The following is a 12346-nucleotide window of genomic DNA, read 5'->3' on the forward strand; positions in this document are numbered from 1 at the left end:
TTTCAAGATTTTCTCAGTACTGAGGATGCATTAGTATTCCCAAAGGCCAAATCTGACTCTCCCTGAAGAATATGGAGGCACTTTAAACCTTGACGGACAGTAGTGGGGCGGGGGGAGTGTAACACCAGGATACAGGTTGAAGTCCTGAATCCCTGGGGACTAAAGAAAAACTATAATTGGTCAGCTAGATGAAAGTGTTTGGCCCATATCTTGGGAAGCACAGTCAAGTGGTCCTGGAGGAAGGTTTCTAGTGAAGCAATAGAAGCATCTGTTCACTCCTGAACCCATGAAGCCCAGAAAGCACCAATGACAGAGAGAGAGAGATTACAATGGTACCAATTAAGAAACACATTATTTGCCCCTTACACCTTTCCTTCTGCTTCATCCCTGGAAGAGCCAGAGGCAGTTCCTTAAGTGGAGAATAGAAAAACTTGAAGAAATAAAGAAATTGATGATTACATATTTCCTAAACCTAAGGCAGACATTTTAATTCCTAAATACTTCATCATGTATTTCCTAAAAACAAGAACATTCTTTTACATGATAGTACAATTATCAAAATCAGGAAATTATATTGATACAATATTATTATCTAATACTAAAAATTTTTACCATTGTCTCATTAATGTCTTTTATAGCAAAGGTTTTATAGCAAAGTAGTAAATATATACATACATATACATGTATATGTATGTATGTATTACTGGCCCAGTATTCAATCTGGAATCACAAATAACATTTACACGTCATGCATGTTCAGACATCTTTAATCTGGAAAACTTTGACAAATCTTTCATGAGCTTACATGACCCTGACATGTTTGGTTAGTTCAGGCCAGTCATCATATAGAATATTTCTTAATTGTCTTTGAGTATTTGTACTGAGGTTTCCTTATGAATAGACTCAGGGTCTGCACTTTTTCAGGAGCATTACAAAAGTGATATTGTGTCTTTCTCACTGCATGTTATCAGGAGGCAGATGCTACTGAGTTGGCTCATTACCGGTTAACTTTGATCACTTGGTTAGATTGTCTACCAGATTTGCTCACTATAAGGTTGTCATAACTCTTTGTAATTAACACACATTCTTTGTGACTCAGTAAATATTTTTCTCATCATAAGTTTCTCATCATAAGTTCATCTACTATAGTTCACCCACATAATTCCTACCTAAACAAATTTATTATGGTAATATCTGTGAAATGGTGATTTTGTAATTCTATCATTTCTTTTATGTTTGTTGAAATTCTACTGCAAGAGATTTTCTTTCTTCCCATTTATTTATTTGTTTATATTCACATGGACCCTTGATCTAAATTTGCTTTATGCGTCATAATCTGCTAATATCATTAAATTCTACTGTAAGAGATTTTCTTTCTTCCCATTTATTTATTTGTTTATATTCACATGGACCCTTGATCTAAATTTGCTTTATGGGTCATAATCTGCTAATATCATTATTTTTTTGATACCAAAATTCTCCCATTTTGGTACTGGCAACCTTTTCAAGGTAGCTCCAATGTTGCTTCCCCGTCATTCCTAGAGCCCTTCTTTTTCTTTCTGGTTCTAAGCTGATCTTTGTATGTTTTTTGCATTGGTTCACAAATCATTCATTTATATGAGAACTTGGGTTGCTTTTATTGGAGAATGATATTTGGAAATCAAGATCTAGGTAATAAGTATGCTCGTTGCAACTGCAGTGTCTTGCTTCTAACCCTAGTCACAATGTTTTGAAATCCATGCACACATGCATATCTAGATCTATTTTTGTGTTCACCTTTCTATTTACCTGTCTCTATTTGTCTATTTATTTATTTATATTTAAAACATGAGTTCAATTCCAATCCAACACTGTAAGGATCATTCCAGACTTCCTCCTTTCCATATTTTTACCTTCTAGCAGTAAAAAATCTGACCTTCATAAAGATCACATTTATGTATTTGCTTATCTGAGAATAAATATTAAATAATTTAGAATTTACACACTTACTAAATAGAATTCAATATTTGTTTAAAGTATCTTTTAGCCTTAAGGTATATTGTAAACATATTATTTTCAGAGTTACTTGGATTTTCACCTGCTTCCTTGTGGTCTTGTTTTTTTTGTTTTTTTTGTTTTTTGTTTTTTTAAGTACACTTTAGTTTAGTCATTGCAACTTGTCATTTTGATATGTTTTCCATCCAGGTTAATTGTATTTGTTTTATCGTGTTTTTTTAAGTTTTTGAGTATATGGAAAAAATAACACGATTTTAAAAGCCAAAGCTATGTAAAAAGGAATACACAGAGAAGTGTCCCTCCCCCTTTCCTTTCTATCTTGTGCTCATCCTCCAACCTTTCCACCTCTTTCCTACTTACTCTTTATGGACAACATATCACTGATTTCTGATTTATCTTTCCTGTGTTTTTGCACAATGATCAGATATATTTATATATTTTTTATAATTCTATTTTTTTCTTACACAAAACAGATTACTATGGATACTTTTTTGCCTTTGTTTTTTTTTTTGCTTAAAAATATATTCTGGAAATTACTTCTTTCTCATTTATAGAAATACAGCATCTTTTTTTAAGCAGCTGCATAATATTCTATTGTGTGGTTGCACAATTGGCTACTCAGCCATTCTCTTATAGATAGAAATTTGCATTGTCCCCAATATTTTTCAGAAGCTTTAATTTTAATAAAGTTTGGAATTCTGGTTATTATACTAAAGTGGACAAAATAATTATTAAAAGAAATAAAGTTATCTGTGTTAATAAAGGTGACCGCAAGATTTCTTTTGGTACATGAAAGTGAATACACAAGAAATTGAACTTATTCAAGAGTTCATCTAAGAACTGGGGAAAGAAGACAATATAGTGGGTTTGGAGAATTGTAGGAGGAAAGTAAAATGTAGTTTTTATCATTGTGAAATATGTTTATTACACGCAATTCAGCATTTCATCAATATCATGAGTAATTCCAAATAGAATATCTGAATATTTTTGGTATATATTCTGTTTATATGTATATTTCTAATTAAAAGAAGACAAGTGTATGCCTGGACAATAGGAAGAATAGAAATTATTGTTATTTGAGGAAAAAAAGTAAGAAAGTCTACATCCAAGTAAAATTACATATATATGTATAATTATACACACACACACACACAGGCAGAGACAGAGACAGTCAAACAGAACATATAGATATTACATACTGTACATTATACATTTTATATAATATATTATACATTATATTATATATTATATTTCATACATATATACTCCTTCACAAATTACTAAGGGAGAGTAAAAAAAACATTAATTAAAACTAATCTCAATTATATTGTCTATATTACTAGATTGAAAAAAAATTTCCTTCAATAAACGGGTGCTTAAGTAAGGGGAAGTTTGTAAGGTGGAGTGACCCCAAAAACAGATGAACACAGGGCAAGGCCTCTGCTCTGGAGAAGTAGCCTCCATTTGGGATCAGTAGTCTACGCTTGGTATATAGTAAACACGTATTCATTTGCAAGTAAGGGAATATACAACACAAACCAGATTAAACAAAAAAAATAATTGGATCTGAAAACTCAAGTCAGAAGTTTCCATTTTTGAAAAAGGCTTGATCCAACTGATTCACTTTGTCTCCAAGAAATCGATTTCATTCTCTTTTCTTTGCTGTTAATTACATCAATTATTTACCAAGATGTTTGCAAGAAATCTCCAAGCAGCAAACATGACTCACTATACTGCTATTCTTGCTTGTTCAACTCCAGTCAGAGAAAGTGCATCCCCTACCCTAACCATCAAGCAATAGTCTTGTGCTCACTCCGGGACAACTTAGATTAAACCCCCATATTGAATCAAGCAGTATAGCCACATGATTGAACACATCTGTTGTCTTAGGCCTATTTGAAGTATCTATCACTAGAGCTTATGATGGGATCAATCCCATCCCAACCACAGGCTGCCGTTCAGTGGACTGAAATAGACTGGTTGTTGCAGAAACCTTCAACAATAATATATGGAACACCTGGTAATCATTTCCTATGTCCCACTATATCTATTTGAAAGCAAGAGAATGGGGGAAGTATTCAGCTGGTGAAGCTTCATAGATTAGTTCCTTACTTTCCCTTTAGAATTCCATGAGTAGTACCTCTTTTCCTTAACTGGAGATGCTTAGGCTTCTAATAACTAGAGGGTTCTTCCTTCGAGCCAAAAATTAAAAACGATGTTTTAGGTTCTTTTCCTAACCCATATATTTTTGTCATAATCATTCATTGAATAAAAAGAGGTGGGAGAGGGGAGAAAAGTTTATAAGGATGTTCGTATGCTTCTGCTTTATTTCCAAGATTCAAAGAAAACTTGAGATAAAATTATCTGTTACAAAGAAATTTTGGTAATAAATTTAACATATTTTAAGAGATTTAACATATTTTAAGTTAGAACCAAATACGATCCTTTCTTTCCATTATGGCAAGAAAAATGGAAAAATGTCACTGGTTTCATAGTAAAACATTTCCAAGTTTAGTGTACTATGACTTAGTAGTTTCAACTTTTCCATTTTTTCTTTAGGACATGTTATATGATTTTGCAGTGTGGCGAAATTGTTTGTAGAAATGAAATCATTTAATTTGCCACTTTTTGTTTTTAATTTCTTCTTGCTAACTGCATGTGCTTGCGCCTTAAAAAAACAACAACAAAAACTAGAAGAAATGCTAAATGTTATACATATCTGCCAAGAAAAGAAAAGTTTCATTTTTGGAAAATAGACAATCACATTAGGGTAGCTTGATAAAAATGAAAATTAATTATGTGTAAGCCTTAAGGGAAATCATTAGTCTAAATAGGAATGCTAAAAGAACACAGTGTATAAGGAGAAAGGAGTCTTTTTTCCCATCACACTGACTAATTTATGCAGAAACTGAACACAAATATAATGATCATGGTATATTTGTTTCCACTGCATTGTTTGAATTAATGTCTCCAAGGAATAGACCAACAAGTGAAATCAGCATTAAGAACATTTTCACAGATTTCAAGGTATCAGATTAGCATTAACTATTTGTTATTCAGAATGCCAATCTTCAAAACTACGTTAATGAAATTATCTTTGTTTTTAGAGGATATTCCTTATTATTTGTTCAGTGTTTTGAAAGTAACAAAAGCTCTGAAGACAAAAATCATGGGGATGAATTTGCTAATTAAATTCCTTAAAAGGGAATAAGAAGAACAGACACTGTAATTGCTTCCTGAGTTAATGAGTAGTCTTCTTGGGGCTCAGTCTACTTTAAGATGATGAGGAGAGAGAGAGACAAAGGACTTCAATTCCTGATAGGCAATTGGTATATTTTTGATAAATAAGATGGACAGGCCCAAGGAATCTTAACACCCATATGGAACTCCTACCATAAAGGGAAAGATAGAGCCTCTAGAATGGGTTAGGTCAAAGGGAAAGAGTCAGAAGCCTGTGGAAGGAGGGGAGAAGCAGTGACTGTCCTGATAGCCCCATTTTATTGCTTCCCATAGAGATTGTACAAATGACAGAGTGGAAAATCAGGCAATAGAGTAAACTTCTGGCTAGATAGTAGTACTATATGCAATGTCTACGCATTGCCTTTGGATGGCAGACGCCTATCATCCTATAAGGATCTGAACTAATAAGTTACTTGGGGACATACTCTAGAATGTTTCCTCTCTCTCTCCTCAACTTCACATGGCAGAACCAAGAATTTGGATAGAACTTGACTACTCGTAATTCTACAGGATAGTGATGACCCAGAAAAACACTGTTTTATTGCTGGGAATTTTTTTGTGACCTCAATATACTCATGACTGATGGCCTAAAGGATATGTATTAACTACAAATATTTTCTTATTCTATTTTCTTTACTTTTATAAGTAAAGGGAGGAATCTATCAATATACCCAGAATCTGATACGATTATCATTATATCACTTATGTATCATCAAATTTTCAGGTATTAATATGAAGAATATACTTTTTTAAAACTTAAAATTTGCCTCCTAAATAAATAGAAATATTTATCACCTGAATTTTTAAGAACCTTAAAACATTAGATTTTTTTCTTAAAGATTGTTAAAGATGTCCACAGGAGCCCTTACTGGTGAGGGACAGATGCCTGGGCTTCTTGTTGTCACTCAGTCACTTGGCTTCTGCCCTGGTTTCCCCAGCTCCTTTCACCCTCCAGTTCTATTTCGCCTACCAGGACTTCTGTGCAAGCATGGGGAAATCACTTGGAGAAGAAGCTGGAGGTTGAGATCATGAAAAAAGATTTAGGGGTGAAAGGTTCTGCACAACGCTGAAAGTAGGTGAAGGGAAGAAGAGATGTATTGAACAAACATTCCTTTCTAGCACCAGCTGGACGCATCTTTTACTCCTGACATCAAGAAACTAATTCTGGAACCCAACCTCTCAGGCAGAAGACCCCCTTATTCCCTCATTCTCTAGGTTTCCATTCCAGTTCCTTTTCTTCCTGTATGGATAGTTTTCCAGTGTAGACTGATTTTTATTCTCCCTTATGTCTCACATCAGCTGGTACAAACTTAAATGTTATAGTATTCTAACAAGGAGCTTTTACTGAATCCAGGTTGAGCAAGATCAGGGATTCTTTGTCGTACAAACGTATATTTAATCCCTAAATCTAAGTGAACAGATGTGTTCAACATGACCTCATTTTCAAGATAGCCTGGTACTTTGTATTTTTATGGAAAAGTCTTGGAGCAGTGGATGGGAACCAAACCACAGTTATAGGAGCGTGAGGAGGAAGGTAACTGGCACAGACAAGAGGAGAAGGAAAGCAACCACAGAGGCACCTGACAGCAATGTGAAACCAGAAATTTTGGAGACGAATAATTGACATATACGATGGTGGAGGTTATGAACCTACATTCTGGAGTCAGACCACCCAGATTTGGATCCAAGCTTACCATCTTAATGCTTTGATTTTTCTCATAAGAAATGGGGCTAGCATTCTTCACTACCTATTTCTAAAGTTGTTAGGACACCTGCAAGGGCAATCATGAGTAAATGCTAATTATCTTACACAAAAACCCTGATTAATAAACCATGGCCAGTGAGAGGGAACGTCTATGGTAACTTGTCACAAGAATCTTTTCTTCAATCTGATCTATTCAACATTTTCATTAACAACTTGTGCAGGGATTTTACTTATCACAGATGTGAGTACCTTGGATTTAGGTAAGACAGAAACTATATGAGATGAAGGGATCAGCAGTAATAACATAATTTGGCACCTGGAGATGTAAGGCGACTTAACAAATTGAAATTTAGTATTTATAAAGATGATAAGGTCTTAATTTGATTGAAAAACTAATTGTTTAAGCACAGCCTTGGTGGGGGTGGGAGCAAGGGGCATAATTTAGTCAAGTAGGTGAAAACCAAATGTCAGGCTTTAAGTCAAATGGAACCTTTCCATAAAGCAGCATGGTAAAATAAGTATTAGAAAGACTACACAATGAATTCCCCCTTTCTAAACAAAACAAAACAAAACATAACAAAAAAAAACCCACCCTAGTTCTTCATTCAGGTTTTAGTACCACAGATAAGCTGTTTTTCACTTACTGGAGAATGTTAAGATGAGGAAAGGAATGAGTAATGTGGTTGGAGTCAAGGTGGAGAGAAGGGATATGCTAAGCCAAGAGAAGAGAAGACAGAGGGAACTAAAAAAAAAGAAATATTAATAAAAATAATAATATTAATAATTATCTTCAAATATTTAAATGGCCTAGCTGTTAATTAGAGAAGAATTAGTTGCACACCTAATAGTTTTAACCTGAACCACCCGAAGGAATTGATTAGAAGACAGACTTGAATGACTCTGTGGAAGAATTGTATTGCTTTTTAATGTAAAGTTTTTTTGTTTTTTTGTTTTTTTAAAGATTTTATTTATTTATTTGACAGAGATAGAGACAGCCAGTGAGAGAGGGAACACAAGCAGGGGGAGTGGGAGAGGAAGAAGCAGGCTCATAGCGGAAGAGCCTGATGTGGGGCTCGATCCTATAACGCCGGGATCATGCCCTGAGCCGAAGGCAGAGGCTTAACCGCTGTGCCACCCAGGCGCCCCTAATGTAAAGTTTTTAAATAATAAAATCTATATATATTTATAGCAGAAATTTGGAAAAATCAAGAAAGTTTGAAAGAAAAGAAATTGCACATAATCCCAGGGATGTGGAAACGTTATCCCCTGCAAACAGCTGAATAAAAGTTATTTGTTATACTTTATCTCACTGTTAGAAGTGGGATTATTTCCGATACTCAGTTTTGTCATTGAATTTGCAGACAACTGAGAAAATATATTAAAGCAATCAGAAAACTAAACAAAAATGACAGGGGAATTTGAGAATGCCTGTAGTAAGTGTGACCAGCATTACCAGCCCATCTTGTGATGTGGTCTATTTCGTCGGAGTGAGAATTATTTGTTCCCATGCATCATGAAATATGCAATTATTGACCCTCAATCTCACCAAAGGAATAAAAACTATAATTTTGTATTTTCTGAAGATCAGCCAATAACCCTTTACAAAATATATCCTGTATAAAATATAATTTAGAATAGAACACTGATATTCAGTTGTTAAGGGCCTATTTCTTTTCTAGTTTCTTCTTAGTTTAAAATAAAGATTATGATTATGTAAGCGAGGTGCCTCCTGGCTAAGCATTAGCTAAAACTATGTCACTTAAAGATCTCATTGCTTCGCTTCGCCGTAGCCACTCCTAACCCTGCTAATTTGCTAATTGGGTATGATTTCTGCTGGTGGCTCCCCAGAATCCTTACACAGTGAAGTCAGCAAGCCACTTCATAGATGCTGAGCTGCAGTTTTGGTTGCCTTTTCCATATTCAACAGACTCTTTTTTCTTTGTGACAGTATTTGGAATCATTGGGGAGGAGGTTTCCTGTTTTTTGTCATTTTACACCCATTATCTTGTTCCATTGCTATCTTGACATGTTCCCTTCTCACAGCTTTGATTCAGGAGACTGAGATAATAAATGAGTTTAGGCGTGTTTGGAAGAGACTAGAAATTCTCAAGAATGACTTGCTCTGTAAAGTTTGCATGGCTTCACTCTGCCCCCATTCGGCTCTGCAGACTGGCTGGGGCTGGAATCCTCTGACAAGCATCATTATTTCTTCTCCAAGAAGAGTTTATGTTCACTTCTGGGGCAGAAGTGACCGTTGTGCCAAACATCGTTACCTAGCAATTGGAGCCATTGCTCATACAAACTCTCTGAGAACTCAGAAAGCATATAGCTAAGCCGTGCTTACCCTTGCTCCTCACCTCCTTGGAAATAATTCCTGGAGACTGGATAGGGATCTCCCTCCATTCAGTACTCCAGTCTGTGTCACCTTAGCTGAATCCCCGTTTCTGGTCAACCATTTTAAAAGAGAATCTCTTCCATTATCCTCTATTCCGTTATCCTGCTTTCATTTTCTTCTTAGCACTTTCACCATCTGATCTATTATACTGTACTCTGTTATTCAGCTATTGCTTGTCTCCATCCCCTTGGAATGTAAGAAGCCTAAGAACAGGGACTCTGTTTTTGTTTAGCACTGTAACCCCACTGCCAAACAGTGCCCAGAACTTCATAGATTTTTTAATAGAACTTGTTGAATAAATGATAAAAGACTTCATTGGACTGATAGTTTATGGAAACAGCTGAAGAATGTGATGGCTTGCTTTATCATATACATTTATTTTCTTGCCCCTACTATAGGCACACACTTCATACATTCACACAGAAATCAAGGGTGACTTGATGCTCATTCTTGCCTACATTAAAAAATATACACTTAGTAAATATTTGTTGACTGAGCAGATACATTAATTAAAGCATGAGTTTGACAACTAAATGTTGTTTAAAAAATGTTTTTCTAGTTGGATCACTGAAAGAATAACCCAGGAAGGAAAAAAGAGAAGAACTGAACAAACAGGACAACGCTTTTATACTTTCTCACCTAACTGTGAGGACGTTATGAGGAAGGCACTGAACTTTTCTTTCTAATCATTAGTAATGAGATGATGAGAAAACCCTAGGTGACGAAAATAAGCTATGAAGCCAAGGTGTCCCATTGGATGATAAATAAGTTGAAATTCAATGAAAGAGTTTGAAAAAATATTATAATTTGCTCCCCATTTCACTAGAGAAACAATTTTAACTTTTTGGTCACAAGTGTTGACAATTTTCTCATCAAAAATGCATGGCTAAAGGGAACAGTAAGGCCTGCCAGAGTGTCTTCCACCTTGAGGTGCAATTTAAAAATAACTTTATGTCCTCTCTAAAGATATAGAAACAGGGTGAGGAGAACACTGAGTGGGTTCCAGCAGACATAGGCATTTTCAGTCCCTTAATAAACATTTCCTTGAGGGGAGGCAAGATGGCGGAAGAGTAGGAGATTTCATTTCATCTGGTCCCTTGAATTTAGTTAGATAACTATCAAATCATTCTGAACACCCATGATTTCAACCTGAGATGTAAGAAAAGAATTGCTGGAATTCTATAAATAGAAAAGCAACCGCTTTTTGCAAGGTAGGAGGTGTGGAGAAGTGAATCTGAGGGGATATATCTGAAGATAAATGGCAGGGGGAGGGAGCCTCTTAAGCTGGCTACCAGAAAGTGATAAAGCATCGGAGCACAAAATCAGAACTTTTAAAAGTCTGCTCCAGTGAGAGACACCTCTGCCTGAAAGGTGCTCAGGTACAAAGCGGGGTGGAATCGTAGGTGAGACAGTGTGGTCTCAGGATCCCCAGTGTCACAGAAAGAGCAGGGGCACCTGAGATAGCAGAGTTCTCAGGCATTGGATTGGAGAAACTGCCAATGGTCAGTGAGCCCAGGAGGGGTCTCTCAGCTCAGTTCTCCAAAAATCCTGAACCTCGGCATTTCCTTTTCTTTTTTTCCTTTTCAACTAGTTTTTTATTTTATCAACTCTTTCTCTTCAAGTCTTTTTTTAACTTTCATTTTTGCATTTATGTTTTATAGGTATATTCTTTATTTTTAGCTTCCTTTCACTGTATTCAAATTTATTTTGTATATATAATATAAACATATATATTATAAATAATATAATAAACATACATATAATATAAACATATATTTACAATTTTGGGATTTAGTATCTTCTAACAAACAGACCAAAATACACCAGGACAAAGTGAATCACCCTGTTTTGTCCACCTAGGAGATTACATTCTCTTCCCACCCCCCCTTCTTTTCTTTTCCTTTCTTTTTTAGTTTCTGACCTCTTTGGGTTTGTCTAGTGTGTATTTTGCTTGGGTCATGGTTGATATTTTTATTATATTCTCTCATTCATCCATTCATCTCTGGGCAAAATGACTAGAAGGAGAAATTCACAACAAAGGAAAGAACCAGGGATAATTCTCTCTGCCACAGATCTAATCGATATGGATATAAGTAAAATGTCAGAGCTGGAATTCAGGATAATGATGATAAAGTTACTAGCTTGAAAAAAAGCATAAAAGACACTAGAGAATCTCTTAGTGCCTACATAGAGTCTACTCAGGCCAAAACTGAAAATGCTTTAACTGAGATGCAGTCTAAGTTGGATGCTTTAACAGCTAGGGTAAATGAGGGAGAAGGGAGAGTCAGTGACACAGAAGACAAGTTGATGGAAAGCAAGGTAGCTGAGAAAAAGAGAGAAAAACAACTAATGGACCCTGAGGAGAAGCTTCAAGAAATCAGCAATACCATAAAGTGAAACAAAGTTAGAATTTTTGGGGTCCCAGAGGAAGAAGAAAGAGAGAGGAGGGTCAGAAGGTATATTTGAGCAAATCATAGCTGAGGAGTTCCCTAATCTGGAGAAGGAAACAGGCATTCGAGTCCAAAAGGCAGAAAGAACCTCCCTCAAAATCAATAAAAATAGATCAACACCCCCCACATATTAGTGAAGCTTGCAAATTTCAGAGATAAAGAGAAAATCCCGAAAGCAGCTCAAGACAACGGGTTCTTAACCTACAGGGGTAGAAGCATTAGGCTGACAGCAGAACTATCCAGACACCTGGCAGGCCAGAAAGGTCTGGCATGATATATTCAGGGTGCTAAATGAGAAAAACATGCAGACAAGAATATTTTATCCAGCAAGGCTGACATTCAGAATGGAAGGAGAGATAAAGAGCTTCCAGGACAAACAGAAACTAAAAGAATTTGTGACCACTAAACCAGTCCTGCAAGAAATTTAAAGGTCATTTTGTAAGCGAAGAGAGAGCCCAAAAGTAACATAGACCAGAAAGGAATAGAGACAATCTACAGAAACAGGAACTTTATAGATAATACAATGACACTAAATTCATATCTTTCAATAGTTACTCTGAA

Source organism: Ailuropoda melanoleuca, chromosome 3 (genome assembly GCF_002007445.2).
Source record: "Ailuropoda melanoleuca isolate Jingjing chromosome 3, ASM200744v2, whole genome shotgun sequence".
In the NCBI taxonomy this organism is placed as follows: domain Eukaryota; kingdom Metazoa; phylum Chordata; class Mammalia; order Carnivora; family Ursidae; genus Ailuropoda; species Ailuropoda melanoleuca.